At 39.6% G+C, this 16850-nt stretch overlaps 1 protein-coding gene across 15 annotated transcripts in view; it reads right to left on the bottom strand.

Annotated features, from left to right (window-relative positions):
* The window catches only part of ENOX2 (ecto-NOX disulfide-thiol exchanger 2), a 331670-nt gene that overhangs the window by 179469 nt on the left and 135351 nt on the right, over nucleotides 1-16850 (bottom strand). For 11 of the 15 annotated variants that reach the window (XM_062183765.1, XM_062183768.1, XM_062183769.1 and 8 more), the window contains exon 3: nucleotides 13022-13165. The exons of the other annotated variants lie outside the window; for them this stretch is intronic. The gene's annotated coding sequence lies outside the window, so the exon portion shown is untranslated. The remainder of the gene's footprint in view (nucleotides 1-13021; nucleotides 13166-16850) is intronic. 15 annotated transcript variants of the gene reach the window in all.

The following is a 16850-nucleotide window of genomic DNA, read 5'->3' as shown; positions in this document are numbered from 1 at the left end:
AGTCACTGGAGCTAGAGAATGCCACCTTCTAAAACCTACTCCCTCTCCCCAATTATCACCATACTCCATTTCTGCAACTGGGCATACATCCACTGGCTCTGTATGCCACTCTCATCAACCTTCACTATGTTCCATGAAACATATTGCACATGAAAGTTGCTGTTGCTTAAAATTCAAATGCAGAACAAGCAAAATATTTTAAAATTAATTATATTACACAAGGAATTACTGAATGTGGAATACTATCACCTACATGGCTTAAAATGAGTAGTTTACATCATCAAGGAAACTAAAGATTGGGGGGAAAATCAAGACTGTCCCTTTGCCCACACCAGAGGGAATTTTATCACCATAGACTGTTATTAAAATAGATAATAAATGCATATCAGGAAGCAAAAAGAAAATTTCAAATTAGGCAGTGCCTTCTTTCTGTGTTGAGATACTGACAAAGGTCAACATTTACAGAAGACTCAAGACATATTCTGTTTTAGAAGATGTAAACACACAGCATTTTTTTAAAAAAATTATTTATTTATATATTTGACAGGCAGAGTTACAGAAAGCAAAGGCAGCAAGAGAGAGAGGTCTTCCATCCACTGGTTCACTCCCCAGATGGCTGCGACGGCGGCCAGAACTGTGCTGAACTGAAGCCAGGAGCCAGGAGCTTCTTCTGCAGGCAGTGGCCCCACCCGCTATGCCGCAGCGTAGGGCCCCTCACCCAGCATTTTTAACCACAGTGCCCTAGGCATATTCTGATGTGAGATGGCTAGCTGAATTCGTTTGAAAGACTGGCTGCATGTTGGAATCATCTGGAGTGCTGTAAATGATACTGCTATCTTCCCTCCCTCAACTCTTCCTAATTTAATTAATTGTGGACACTTGGAGCTACACTGCCTTTGTGTTTCTTTTTTATTTATTTGAAAGGGGGAGAAGAGGAGAGAGAGAGAGCAAGCATGCTAGCTTCCATCCATTGGATCACTTCCCACATGCTCTCAATAACAATAGCAGGAACTCCATCATGGTTTTTCATGTGGATGGCAGGGACTGAAGCACTTGAGCCATCATCCATTGTCTTTCCAGGAGCATTAGCAGGAAGCTGGATCGGAAGCAGAGGGAGCGGGGACTCAAACTGGCACTCCCATATGGGGGGCAGGATTCTCAAGTGACAGCTTAACTTGCTGTACCACAACACCCACCCCACTGCTTATCTTTGAATCTCAACTCCTCTAAACTATATACTTTATAATATGGCAATTACAGGATATAATTATTACTATATACGAAATTATTTAATTTCTCTGTGTTTTAAATTTCCTTATCTATAAAGTGAAGCTAATAATTGTATTTACCTGACTGGATTTCTATGAGAATCAAATAAGTTAACACATTTAAAATACATAGAACAGTATCTGGCACTCAGCAGATGTTCTACAAGTATCAACTGTTATTTGTAGCAGCAAAAAAGTATTTTAATTGCTGTACTTTGGTGTCTTGGAGGAGAAAGGAAGACTTGAAAACTTTGCAACCAAATGTAAATTATAATTCTGACATGGCAACAAGGTATTCTGTGCTTGAAATTCGTGAAAATGAGATGTCTTCACTGTAAGGTACTACTCTGAGGCTATATAAGATATGATTGGTTCCAATGGAATTTGTCTTGATTGTTTAAATTGATAAAAAACAAAACTAAATATCACACATTTATTGTAGAATAACTCTTTTCAGGGCCAGTGTTGTGGCATAGTAGTTAAAGCCACAGCTTCAGATGCCAGCAACCCATATGGGCATCGGTTTGAGTCCTAGCTGTTCCACTTCCAATCCAGATCCCTGCTAATGTACTTGGGAAAGTAGTGGAAGATGGCCCAAGTGCTTGGGCCCCTGCACACACATGGGAGACCTGGAGAAGCTCCTGGCTCTTGGCTTTGGTCTTGCCCAGCCTTGACCATTGTGGCTATTTGGGGTAGTGAACCAGTGGATGGAAGAGCTCGCTCTCTCTCTCTCTCTCTCTCTCTGCCTCTGCCCCTCCCTCTCTGTAACTCTGCCTTTCAAATAAATAAAAAATAAATATAGAATACCAAAAAAAGTATAGGTAACAGATGTCTTGTGATATGATTGTTGTTTCTAGCCCTTGTTTGTATTCCTGTGGAGCTGCAGTCTTCCTAATTTTTACTTGTTGAATATTATGGTTAGTGATGAATTAGGCCTGTGATTATGGAGTGAACTGGAATTATATCTTTGCAAAAATTAAAGAAAAAAGAGAGGAAGGAAGGAAGCAGGATTGAGGGAGGGAGAAGGGAAGGACAGGAACTATGGTTGTGTCATCTTGGAATTGTACCTATGAAGTATGTGAAATTTGCTCTCAGTATATTAATAAAAATAAAAAGAACAACCCTTTTCTTCCCACCAACACAATGGACTGCCAGTTTCCCCAAACAAAGTTATGTTAATAATAAAATAAACAACAATGTTGGAGGTTGAGGGGCTTGTCACCACTCCATGGGAAGAAGGATGTTTCCGTGCTATTTGTGAGGAAGTGCAGACAGTACTGAAGAAACTTCTCTGGGTTTTCACCCCACCCTTGCTTGCTCATTCACAGCCTGACCTATGCATTCTGCTTCTCGGGTCCAATGCTCTCCAGCAGAGTTGACCCTTCTTCGCTTATAAAGTGAACACAGCTTAGTCAGGGCACAGGCAGGGTCCTGGAGTGACAGGCATGTTAACCCATCACACTACTGATTTCTAGTTTCCAACGAAGTGTTACACAGGCTACTACTCTCTGTGACACGGACAAGATAAGTGGTCTGGTATCAAAATATACATTTGTGGCTGGTGATGACAGGAAGTCCCTTTAGGCCTTAGGTTCAAGACACGTTCTTCAATATAGTCTAATTTATAATAAGGCTGATAGCATATTTTGTTCTGTACAAGTTTTTTTTTTTCTCAGTTTGATTGATAACTGGAAGGAGAAAACCAGCGTGATTACTTCATGCTCTCAATCCCCAACAAATAGCAGTAGTAATCCTAAAAGTATTATCTGACAGTTTAAAAAACTGTTTTCCTCATTAAACAGATGTGGAAACTGAGGCTTGGAAATGGCTTTCATGATTCACTCAGGGTTAAAAGATTAATAAAAAGTGCAAATACGGTATTAAAACTGTCGTATTCAGTATACTTATCACTACGTATGTCCAAGTATGCCCCTTTCTCAGATTAAGGCCACGGACGCCCTTTCAGGCTCTAAGGATGGGAACTGCTGTCAGTTGAGAAATTTACTAAGCTAATAGGAGAAGGAAACAACCTCCCCAAGTCTAAGAATTTTCTTACTATGAAAGGTTTATTGACCTAAAACTGATTTTTTTCAGACAGATATTTGACTAACAATCAAGAAATTGAAAGGAATCCCCTAGACAACCATATGCACCTAAGTTTAATTCACAGACAAAACACAATTATAAAATGTTTTCCCACTTGTAGGAGTGGACCTAAGAGTGGCCTGGGATGGTGGACACAAACTGTGAAGTAAGCCAATGTCACCAAGAATTTCTTCTGTGATTTGCTGAGCTGCCCTGAGTTCAGCCCTTCAGAGGCAATTCCCTCCAGGTGTTTCTCAATCTCAACCCCTTCTTCCATGTTGAGACCAAAGGGTTTTCCCCTGTGTGGCAGCCAAAAAAGATATGGGGCCTCTTACACTATGAGGGTAGCTTGTTTCAAATCATGTAATACCACTAGCATGGAGGAAGTCAGCACTTCCAGGGTGTAACAATCTATAGCAAAATTGACTCAATCACACACCACAGGTCAAGCCAATTTGAAATGATTATACAGGTCTGGTAATAACTTGTTCTTGTTCTGCCACAAATTAACCATGTTAATTTAGACAAGTCCTCTTCCTGGGTCTCAGTTTCGTCGTCTGTAAAAATGGTGGAGTTATATGAGGTTGTCTTCAATTATAAAATATTATGATTCAAAATTTACCACTAGCCTCTATATTATAAACAAATGAGACTTATATTTCATGTCTAAGACAAGAATTCATAAAAGACATAGGTAAAATGAAAACAAAATTTTTCCAAGCCTATCCCAATGATTGGGGCAACTTAAAAGAGATGTATCTGTATTTTTTTAATCCTGCCTTTTCGTGTGTGTGCCACCCTCAGTCTACTCTCCCCTGGACAGTCCTTGAAGATGTAAAATTTTACACTGTTTGTACCAGACCTTAGTAAAAAAGAAGACAGCTTACTTTTTTGATCCTCTAGTTATTAAGATAATGGTTTTATTTCTTGAAACTGTAATCAGATAAAAACATCCAAAGGACTAAAGAAATGGAGTAGGGCTATTAGTCTACTCTTTTTCTTATTTTAATTCCATCTGAGGGAACAATAGCCTCTTCTTGCCTTTGGCAATATAATAATTCAACTGACATGCTAGAAATACCACACACCAAGATATAAAATGGTGGCATTTTCTCTCTTTAAAAACAATCAATGCTTTCATTTGTGGACTTCAAAGTACATGTGAAATAAAAGTCTCAGCCCTGTGAGTCGGAGGCAAATCAAAGGGCTTAAGTGTCATAGAAAACTTTCCTAGTTCATCGTCCTACTTCCAGGTAAGAAGTGAAACAAAAGTATTCCCAGGCAAATGAGTACTCATTTCATTGTTCTATTTTTTTCTTCCCAGTGAGCTTAAACAACTTCTCCCAATGACCCATTACAATTAGTTCTTTACATCTGAGCAAATATCTCTTGCTGCTCTACAGGCCCACTTGCACTTATTAATCTAGCCTTGGCAATACTGGAATTTCTTACTGTCTTTATTTGTCAAGTACCATTTTGATGTCTAGAATTTCTAAAGGAAAGTTTAAGAATTGAGTTAGGATCAAGATTAGGACCTTCTAGTGGTCCTTAATATAACATTCCTGATGACACGAGTCTATTTTAGTCAAAGTCATCTGACTTCTCTGGTTATTAGCACCTCCTTTTAAAAGGCAGTGAGTATGAAAATACATTAAGAGAAAGAATCGCCATATCGAAACAAATTGCTATTGAATCGAAGCGCCTTCTGGAGATCTTGAACTCTTAGAATTCAGTAATTATTGCAAATTCTAAATGGTTGGATTTGCACTAGCTCTTTTCATACAGAGTTATTCATTATTCACATGAACCTTGGCAATACTGCTTAGTATTGGGCACCATGTGTTTAAGCACAAACCTAACTTTGGATACATGTCTACAGAGAAAATACTATGGAAGTAGGACCATGTCCACATCTGGATGTTCACTCAGTGTCATTAATTATTCCCACTTAATTATGTCCACTCCTCCAGAGAGCTGACACCTTCTTCGAATACTAATATACCATGATGTTGTTTAAAACAAAGCTTAATATTTTAGTCATCATTGTTCACTCATAGATTCTTTCACTTTAGTGGGACTATTTGATGAGATAATTGGTATCTCTGCATCTACAAATCCAGATGGTTCTCAACCAGGAGGCAGCTGGCATCTTTGGGAGGGGACGCTGGCATTGTGATTTAATGTGAGTTTAACAATCTTTTACTATTTTGCCATAGAGTATCATCTGAATAAATGATTTACCTCACTTGGACAAGTAAGTTGTAGTACCACCAAAGAAATCTTTCCATAGGGAAAAGGTGAAAGTTGAGAGCAGAAAATACTCTGCACAATTGTGAGTTAAACCTTAAAAGCCACAAAACAGATAGATCCATAAAGAAATAGAATGTAGTCAGACAGAACATGAATATCTAATCCAGATTACTGATCTACATCACAGACAGTTGAGGCAGGGCACTCAAAATTTACCTTAGGCACCTACAAAATTTTACTTGGTAATGAAGAAATCATTCCATTAAGGACAGGTATTCTTTTCATAAGCCCCAAGAATTTGACTTGTGGCTGCTATAAGTATGTAATCTTACAAATGTCTGAGGTTGACCTTTAGGGACAAGTAAGGTTGGCAGTTGATGAAAGTCAGATACTTGCTGGTGCCGTGGCTCAACAGGCTAATCCTCCGCCTTGCGACACCAGCACACCGGGTTCTAGTCCCGGTCGGGGCACCGGATTCTGTCCTGGTTGCCCCTCTTCCAGGCCAGCTCTCTGCTGTGGCCCGGGAGTACAGTGGAAGATGGCCCAAGTGCTTGGGCCCTGTACCCCATGGGAGACCAGGATAAGTACCTGGCTCCTGCCTTCGGATCAGCGCGGTGCACCAGCCACAGCGCGGCGGCCATTGGAGGGTGAACCAACTGCAAAGGAAGACCTTTCTCTCTGTCTCTCTCTCTCACTGTCCACTCAGCCTGTCCAAAAAAAAAAGTCAGATACTAAATGCTCAGTTTCATGCAAAGTTCTATCTTGGGAATGACAAGAAAATAACAGAAAATATAAAGGGTGGGGTGGGGATCCCAAGATGGCTGAATAGAAAAAAGACATGCTGCTTAAAACAAGGGGAAAATAGCAGAAGAAAAGCAGAGGAAGTACATTCCAAGGGTGGGGGGGTTGGAGTGAAGTTTGCAGTGGAAATTCTACAGAGGAAAAGTGACACCATGGAAGGCACGGACATGTAGCCATGAGTAGAGAAACCACACCCAACCCCCACAGCCTGGAACTGGAGAAGACAGCAGCATCAGAGAACAAGGTGACATCAGGCTGTGGCAGTCCATGCCACTAGTGATACTGCCTGAGGGACAGCCACATGGACCACACTGTCTTTGAGTCTGGACTGGAGCCCTAGCAGGGGACAGGGTACATGCCTAATTCCTAATTCAGTGAAAGAAAAGCACGTTTCATTCTACCCATCTCTCCACAAGGGCGCCAGGCAACTGGCCAAAAGGAGGCACCATTTTGATAGCTGTAGAGGCTGAAGTGGCTCTTGTGTGTACTTGACCAGGGTTTTACCAGAGGGAAAAAAGCTGTGTTCCCAACTGATTGATTCTGGCTGGGAGGGGTTACAGGGGGCTGGGCAGCCATGTAGGATCATGAGGTGCCCAATCCTCTCAGCGTATCAGAGGCTCCGGGGCTCTAACTGCCAAGGCAGAGCACTGACAGGCAGCTTGTATTGGGTATGTCTCTGCTGTCTCTGTGGACAGGAAAGGGCAGTGGGGTGGAGCAGATCCTCTGCACCCTGTGACTGTGGGAGTCTTGTGTGCTGACTGTGCAAACTCTGTATGATAGGGTACAGGGTTTAGCTGGTCTCTGGGCAATCATTATGTGTGGCACTAGAAGCTCAGAGCTCCCTGACTGCCTGGGGTGGGGTCATTGCAGAGTGTTCTGTGCTCACACTGAGGATTGCAGATTCTTTGTTGCAGTTAGTGTGGAAACAGGGGTATCCATTTGGGCTAACCCCAGACATTGTCACACTGGAAGAGAGGTGACAGTGTGATTACACCAACACAGGTGATCATACCCTCTCCCTGCTGACAACAGAGGAGATCTACCACACCCAACTTGGGTGTCACACAGGATACTCATCCCACCCTGGAACACTGATCAGAGCTCCCTGCCCCCATCCAGCACACACCTCTGAGTATTCGCTCAAAGAGCAGATAGTCCACTAAGCAACAGAAGCATAGTTCAAAGATAAAACCCACCAGAGGAGAAAACAAACAAGTATTTCCACAAATGCCTAAAAACAAATGCAAAAATTCAAGAAATAAGAATAGGAAGACAACAGGACTCCCCCAAATGAATTCAATAACACTTCAATATTACAGTGTAAATATGAAGAGATTGATGATATTACTGAAGAGGAATTCAAAAGAATGATCTTAGGATTACTCACAAACAATGAGAAGCAAATCCAAAAGTTAAAGAAATCCATACATGACATGGAGGAAACTTTTTCCCATGAGATTGAGATTTTGAAGAGAAATCAAACTAAAATGCTAGAAATGAAGAATTAAATATGTCAAATAAAAATACAGTGGAAAGCCTGAACAACAGACTTGGTGAGGCAGAAGGAATATCTGAGCTAGAAGACAAATCTTTGGAAACATCTCAGTCAGACCCAAAGAAGATGAAGACAAAGATGAAGATGATGATGAAAAAGAACATGATGAGAAGGAAGGAGGAGGAAAAGGAAGAAGGGGAAGAGGAGGAAGGAAAGAAGGAAGGAAGAAAGGAAGGGGAAGAAGAAACTAGACAATTAGAAAAATTAAAGACAATGTTCAAGATTTATGGGATGCTATCAAAGAGAGAATGCATTAGAAGGCCTATTCAGTGAAATAATTACAGAAAACTTACCATATTTGGAGAAAGAAAGGGATGTCTAAGTATATGAGACACACAAAACTCCTAATAAACATGACCAGATCTTTACCACAACACATTGCAGTTTAACTTTCAACAGTAAAACATAAAGAAAAGATTTTAAAATATGCATGAGAGAAATGCAGGATTATTTTGAGAGGATTCCCAATTAGACTAACAGCTGACTTCTTATTAGAAACCCTTCAGGCTAGGAGAGAATGGAGAGACATAGTACACATCTTAAAAGAAAAAAAAAATTGTCAGCCCAGAATACTGTACCCTGCGAAGCTCTCATTTATGAATGAAGGTGAAAGAAAGATATTCCATAACAAATGGAAATTTAAAGAATTTTTCACTACTTGTCAAGCCTTACAAATGATACTTAAAGATGTGCTACACACAGAAGCACAGAAATAGTCATCGATATAAAAGAATGTGAAGGCAGAAAATTTCTTAGTAAAATTACAAAGGAAATCCAAAGCAAACAATAGGAACATTTATGGAAGAATTGCAGGGCCAAGATACCACATCTCTGTTAAAAGACCAAGGAATCAGGGCTTTTTGAATAAGACATATACACAGGAGCATATAAACAATAGTTCAAGTTGGCCCACAATCAGTGTCAAGTGATTCATATGAATATAATGATCAGAGGATTTCAAAAGTATAAGAGAATATTTCTAACTAGGATGATCCAGAAGTCTTCTTAGTGAAGACAGGACATGTACTAGGCAGTCTATTGGACAAGATTTTGATGGATGGAGGAAAAGGGAAAAAATTCTGGGTAAAGGCAGTGAATGGATAAACATGGCTCCATGGTAGGTAAGCATAGTGAGTTTGGAGAAAGGTAGCTGATTAGGTTGCCTGAAATTGAAAACTTGTTTGCAGGCAGCAGCAACAAAGAAAAGGAACCTGAAAAGAAGTCACTATGGGATCTCAGAATTTGAAGAGATCTTAGAGGTAATAAAATTCAAGATCGCTCACCTTATTCTAACTTACTTGTATTCACAAAAACTTAAGTTTTCTCTAGTCTGCCATCAACATTTAAACAATATTTTAGTGATGGCCTAGATTTTTAATATCTATAGACACAGTTACTATGGCATACTAGTAACTAGTTAGAAATGGGCTTTGGACTTGGAGGCCTGGTTGAACTACATTGCTAAGATGTTCAACCTTGGGCATGTTTATTTAACCTTTCTTCATCAAATGTGAACAAAAGCAAACCTACAGTGGAGGGAGGAAGAAAATGAAAGATGATGCTTAAAGGAGGAAGAAGAATCTGAAAAATATATTGCCAAGGAAGACAAAAGTAGAAGCAATGCAAGGAAGGTGAGGTTGTTAATACAGCTTGAGTGTCCCTTATTGGAAAGGTATTTGACCAGACATGTTTGCTGTTTCAGAATTTAAAAAGAAATCTTCAGTATTTCCTATGACTTTACTGGTTTAATACTCTAATCTGGAAATCCCAAACTTGAAATGCTCTAAAATCCAAAAGTTTTTGAGCACCATGTTGGCAGTCAGAAATTTTCAGATTTCAGAGCATCTTGAATTTTGGGTTTTTGGATTATGGATGCTCAACCTATGGCACTGAATGAAACAAAGGTCAAAATTTTGGCCACTGATTTTGACAGTTTGGTGGTCAATGATGACCTTTAAGAAATCAACCTTTGTACAAAAGAAGAGAGCCAGTTTGTAGAAAAAGAGTAGAGTATGAAGGATGGGAGAGGATGGAAAAATGAATGTATAGTGAGGAACTGGAGCTTCAGGCAAAGATCCATACCTCATTTCTAACAAAGGAGAGGGAGAGAGATGGTTTTGACTTAATTGGGGTTACAGGACTGAGTGATGCAATTGGCTGGACATGTATCTTGCCTTAGAACTCAAATGGCTGGCAGTTTCTGTAAGGACTTCCATCCTTACCACAATGCAGCAAACATGACAAAGGCAGGGGGAAGCTCCTATGCACAAAATATCTCCCCTGTTCCTTTTTGTCTAGCACGTCAGAGGAAGAAAATAATATTATACAGCAATCTGCCCATTTACAATATCACAAAATTGCTTGCTGGATAATTATAAGAGACTCCCTGTATTGTAAAACCTCATTAATTTGGACTACATTAATTTGGAATTTGTGGTAATTTAACCTGGGCTGGAGTTACCTTTGTACTAGTTACAAAGAAAGGGTTCACTAAGCAAATAGTATGAACAAGATTTCAAGGGAGATAATTTAGACTGCCAAAGGTTTATTTCACATATTTTAAATAACATACTGTTTTGTAAGAACTTCAGCATATTCATTATTTGAATGCAAATTGATTCTGCTAATTATAGATTAGAGTACTCTACTGTTAACATCCTATATCTGCAGCAGTTACCTTGCTCTCATTGAATATGTTCATTAAAAATAAAACTATAATCCTTTAAAGTTAGTTCATAATTCATATTAATGCATACAACCCTTTCCTGACTCTCATGAGTAAACTGCAGTTCAGGAGGTGTTACCCTAAACTAGCACATCACTTCACATAAATACAATCGTGAAACTAGTTCAGTAATCAACAAAGGCCTAAGAACAACCCAACACATGCTTTAAAATTGATGCCCTAAATCGCCTGCACTCTATCAAGAGCAGATTCCACTGACAGCTGACTTCTTTAACATACTAACACAACACATCAACTTGAGGAGCTGGCTGGTTTAAGCTTGTAACTTATTAGAAGGAGAACAGGAGCCACCACATGAAGGGACACCGAGAGAAATAAGTGAACACAGACTGCAGAAAAGACATGAATAAAATATGAATATCTGAGAAAACAACACAGTTGAGGACAATCTAGTGCAGAGTTAAAAGGTCTATATTCCTTAGTAAGCCTTGAAAACTATAACAGAGTATTAGCGTATAGCACAATAATTAAGGACTGCTCCTAAAGAACAAGCAAATGTTAAATTATGTTGACTGTATGTTAAAAGGCAGATAATTTATATACATAAATATATAGATATATAGACACACAACCCTCAATCACATAAGTCAATTTGCACCCACAATGGGTAAGCTAAAAATGTGAAACATGTTGAGGCTTAAAAAGGTTAGGTTCATTATACTATCATATAATAATAACAAAGTAGCATTTATTAAGTGATTATTGTGTGCAGATACCATGTTAAGTAGATCAGTTCAACTAATTCTCATAATAATCCTAAAATGTCACTTTTAGTGCTACTACTTCACAGTAGAAGAATCTGAAATTCAGAGGCATTGAGCAAATAACCCCAGCTCACACAAAGAGAGATGGAGCCAAGATTAGAACTCAGATCAGTTCCTTGGCTATACACTACGCCTTCCATGCTCTAAAAAACAGAGCTCTTTCAGAATCACTCATTAAAAAAAGATTTGTTTTATGTATTTGAAAGGGCAGAGTAACAGAGAGAGAGAGAGAGAGAGAGAGAGAGAATCTTTCATCCGCTGGTTCACTCCCCAAAAGGCTACAACAGTCAGGGCGCCGGACCAGGCTGAATCCAGAAGCCTGGAACTCCATCAGGGTCTTCTACATGGGTGGCAGGGGCCCAAGTACTGGGGTCATCTTCCACTGCCTTCACAGGCACATAAGCAAGAAGCTGGATCAGAAGCAGACCAGCTGGGGCTTGAATTGGCACTCATATAGGATGCTAGGGTCACTGTTTTCCTGTATGAGTGGCTTAACTTGCTGTACCACAACACTGACCCCAAGGATTACTCTTTCATTGAATGTTCCATGTAGCCAATGGTTTACTGTATTTTCCTTTTCCAAACTTGTATGTAACAGGTATCTTTATTTGTAAGCAGAAATACATATGGTATAAATATCAAATATGATATTATATGATTATAAACATGCTGCATTTCACAAGCTGACGGCAAAAGAATAGCAAAAACATAAACTAAAACAAACAAGCAAAAAACTATGAACATGTCTACTGGGTCCATCTCAAAACCTCAGATCAGTCTCCATATGCTAATGATTCTGTTTCCAAATGTCTAGTGAAGCAACAAAGAAATTAAATTTTAAAATATCAAATGATCAGTTAATATCTTGTTCTTCTATTGTTTTCTCACACCTTTTGGAGAAATTTCAAATGAGAATAGGCCAGTGGGACATGAACGATGGAAATGCGGGGTGGATTGAAAGAAAGGCTAAAATTCAGCCAGCTGTTATAGAGGATTTAGGAGATTTGCTAGATATTCTAAGAAAACTCTCAGGGCATAAAATACATATGAGTACAGTGTGTATTAGGGGCAACACAGGTGTAGGTGGAGAGCTGCAAATATATTCAGTTATCTTTGTTAGAAGTAAAGTAAGGGTGGCTAGCCACATGCGCATACACAAAGAAAAATGTACAGTGAAACCACTCACTCATGCAATTCCTTCTGCCTAAAACAATGTTCTTTTACTCATTTCCTCTTATGTCAAGCTTATCCATTCTTCAAGGATCAGCTAAAAATGTCACTTCTGCCATGAAGCATTCCACAATCTAAGGCTGAATTAAATTCTCCCTATGTGTTCCCATAGGTTTTTTTTTCCTTTTACATATTTACCACAGCACTGATGATTCTATCTTATTATTAGAGTTATTCATGCATGTGCTTTTTCCCTCCCTCTATCCAAGCAAGAGGGCAGGCAGCTCTGTCATTACTATAGTTCCTTCAAATTCTATTAGGCTCTGGGAAAATGTTGACTCAATAGCACTGATTTAAAACAGCGCATTATCACCTAGCTTACCTGAAGGAGCATTTGTTCTCTTTCTTTTCTTGCTCGATTCCCCTCCATTCTCAATGAGGCCTTCTGTGACCAGAGGGCCACTGGCACTACCAAACTGCAGGGGCTCGTTGTTGTTGGCAGGGTCAAAGGGCAGCTGGTTCAACCCTAAAGAAGAAAAAGAAAGCCAAATTCCAGACTCCATTAAGGACTGGGATCATTTCCAGATTTAATTATATGAGCCAATAGTGGAAAACCTTTTAAATCTTAAGAGCCCAGGAGTAAGAGATGAATTATTCAGACAGTTGTCCTCTGTAATTTTTATAGGTCTGATTGACAGGTAAAGAAGTAAAATATAAGATAGTGGAGTGGGTGTTGTGGCACAGGGATTAAGCCACTACATGGGACAACTGCACCCCACGTTGGAATCCCAGCTACTCCACACTTCCAATCCAGCTTCCTGATTATGTGCCCAGGAGACAGTGGATGATGGCACAGATGCTTGGGTTCCTGCTGCCCATATGAGAGACCTGGATGGAGTTCCTGGCTCCTGGCTTCAGTCTGGCCCAGTCTTAGCTGTTGCAAGCATCAGGGGAGTGAACCAGCAGATAGGGAAAATTCCCACTCTTTCCCTTCTCTCTCTCCCTCTCTCCCTCCCCCTTTTGAATAAATACATAAATAAGTAAATTGGAAAATAAAAGACAATGACTTTGTCATTTGTAATAGCCCTCCTGTTCCTGTGAGAACTTAACAATTTTGGCCACAAGCTAGCATCTTCTCCTTTCTCCCTTAAAAATATAGTGCCTTCTTTAAATGTGGCTGTGGTTGGATCCACTCTTATTTCAAAAAGATTGGCTTTGTATTCCTTGGATTACCTCCTGACATTTTTCCATTCCTTCATTACAAGGTTAAACTACTGCTGATATAATCATTAGACTATCCTGGTGTCAAAGTCACTTCCAGTAATAATATAGAGGTTTCTAAAATAGAAAACCAGAGTACCATGGCAAATGAGAAAAGGAAACAAAGACACAGACATTGCAAGGAGGTTAGTAGCTGGAGTGATGAAGAGTTATGATCCAAGTTTAGGTTTGTTAATCTCATCCTTTTCAAATGGTGTAAGAAGCAGAGTGACTTTACTAGTCACTGCTATGTCATATAAAATGACAAATGGTGTTTCCTATTCTCCAAGTCTTACACGGTTAACTCAGGTGCCAACAGAGTTTTTTTCTACTTCTTTGGCAGTGGTGCCTGAAATTTCAAGTGTTTCAATTAAAACTTCATGAAATGTGGAATCAAAAGCTTTGTTAAAACCCAAAGTTAGAACATCTCTTCTAAGCTTTTTATCCACTGGTTAGTCTCTAATCCTATCAAAAGGGGAATCAGTTTGGCCTGATGTTGCTTATTCTTTAACCCTCGAGTTTTCTATGGTCTGTACCTGTACAAGTCTTGAGTTAATGTTGTAAAATGTCAATATATCACTTGGAATCCAGTCAACTAAAAGTCAATCAAGTTTCAGTAAAATGAATACTAAGGCTCTAACAAAATGACTTTACATTACTGCGTTATTGTTTTAAATAAAGTGTATTCCATTGCTAATGTTTTTAGCCCACATAACAAATACTGTTTCTTCAGCAACTAGACTCCACTTGGAACATCTCCATTAAATATCTTCTGGGACTTGTCAAACAGTCTTCCTTTACATCATGTGAGCAATTAAGTGTAAGAATGAACCTTGTTTCTGTATCTTAAGTCAACTGTTCACTGCGTCATATCCATGTCCTATTAAATCCCTACCATGACCAGAACTAAAGAAACAAATACCACATTCTGTATATTAGAAAATACTGATATTGTTTTGAAGACAACTTTCAAAGAAGACAAGAGTTGTATATTGTTTACAAATGAAGATTTTTTTAAACTTATTTGACAGATAGTGAGAGAGAGAGACAGAGAGAAAGGTCTTCCTTCCGTTGGTTCACCCCCAAAACGGCCGCTATGGCCGGAGCTACACTGATCCGAAGCCAGGAGCCAGGCACTTCCTTCTGGTCTCCCATGCAGGTACAGGGGCCCAAGCACTTGGGCCATCCTCCACTGCCTTCCTGGGCCACAGCAGAGAGCTGGACTGGAAGAGGAGCAACTAGGACTAGAACCCAGTGCCCATATGGGATGCTGGTGCCACAGGAGGAGGATTAACCAAGTGAGCCATGGCGCTGGCCCCATGAAGATTTTTTTTTTGCACATGAATAGTCCCAGAGTCAAATAAGATTAGTGTACTATCCCAAAATTTGTCTTGGCATTTCTTACTGCAGCATCATACTGACCAAAACACATTCCATGGAAGACAGATGAAAAAATCTAATAGATTTGGGTTCAAATTCAAGATATCATTTACTAGCTATACAGCTTTTCACAAGTCATGTATCCTCTCCTAGTTTTATAATGTGTGAAAGGGGAATGATAATAGTGCATAGGTTGTTGTAAAGATAAAGAAATACAAATATTTATGGGGGAGATGGGAGTTGGGCATAGTGGTTAAGACATTACTTGGGACGCCTATATCACATATCAGTCCTGACCCTGCTCCCAATTCTAGCTTCCTGCTAATGCATATCCTGGGAGGTAGCAAGTTATGGCTCAATTACTTGGGTCCCTGGCACCCACATGAGGGAACCAGATTGATTTTCCAGCTCCTGGCTTTGGCTTGGATCAGCCCTGGCTGTTGCAGGCATTTTGCGGATTGAACTACCAGATGGGACATCTCTTCTCTCTCTCTCTCACTTATTCAATCAATCTGCCTTTCAAATGTGTGTGTGTGCGCATATGTGTGTATTTGTGTGTGTATGTGTGTATCAAAATATACATATAATTCCAAGTGAATTAAAACAAATTTTCCAGGGCCGGAGCTGTGGCATAGTGGGTTAAGATGTAGCGGGTAAAACAGGTAAAGATGCAGTGCCAGCTTCCCATATGGGCACTGGTTCGAGTCCTGGCTGCTCCACTGCCAATCCGGCTCTCTGCTATGGCCTGGGAAAGCAGTAGAAGCTCCTGGCTCCTGCCTTTGGATTGGCACAGCTCCAACCATTGCAGCCAACTGGGGAGTGAGCCAGCAGGTGGGAAACCTTTCTCTCTCTGCCTCTCCTTCACTCTCTGTGTAACTCTTTCAAATAAATAAATTAATCTTAAAAAAACACACAAATTTTCCCCTCTAAGCTTAAAAGCGCTAAGAAAGAATTCTCTTTCTCATGCCTGCATACACATACACATACACACACACACAATTTTATCCCTTGTGCCAAGTACCATGCCTAACACATAGTGGTGAATAAATGAATCATCACATGGAAGGGGTGACTCATTCTATTAACCCATGTAATGACAGTAAAGACTAGGCAGCTAATAATCAAGAATGAATGCCATAACTTAAAAAGTTCTGGTGCGGATTATATCAACATTACTTAAACTAATTAGATTTTAAATGCATCTCCATCATTTGAGTACCATGCTGCAAGATGGTAAAATTCTGATTAAAAGGAATGCTCAAGAATGAGGAGGTTCTGATTAATGATTGTTAATCATAAAAGTCTTTCTTATTTTCTATTGCATTTGATAATTTTACAGGATTATACAAGTATATTAGTCTACTTCCCTGCCTTATTAAGGAGATGACTGAGATCCTACAGAGCTTCAGAGCCATGATCTGTATAACTAGGCTAATAATAGTACCTAACTCACAAGACTGCCAAAATATTAAATGGGATCATGTATGTAGAGCATTCTTCATCACAACTGGCACACAGCTGATGTTTGATTAATATTAACTGCTACTATAATATTGAATGATATTGAATGT

Source organism: Lepus europaeus, chromosome X (genome assembly GCF_033115175.1).
Source record: "Lepus europaeus isolate LE1 chromosome X, mLepTim1.pri, whole genome shotgun sequence".
Classification (NCBI taxonomy): Eukaryota; Metazoa; Chordata; class Mammalia; order Lagomorpha; family Leporidae; genus Lepus; species Lepus europaeus.
Note: the sequence above shows the minus strand (reverse complement) of the source record. Positions and strands in the feature narration are given on the sequence as shown.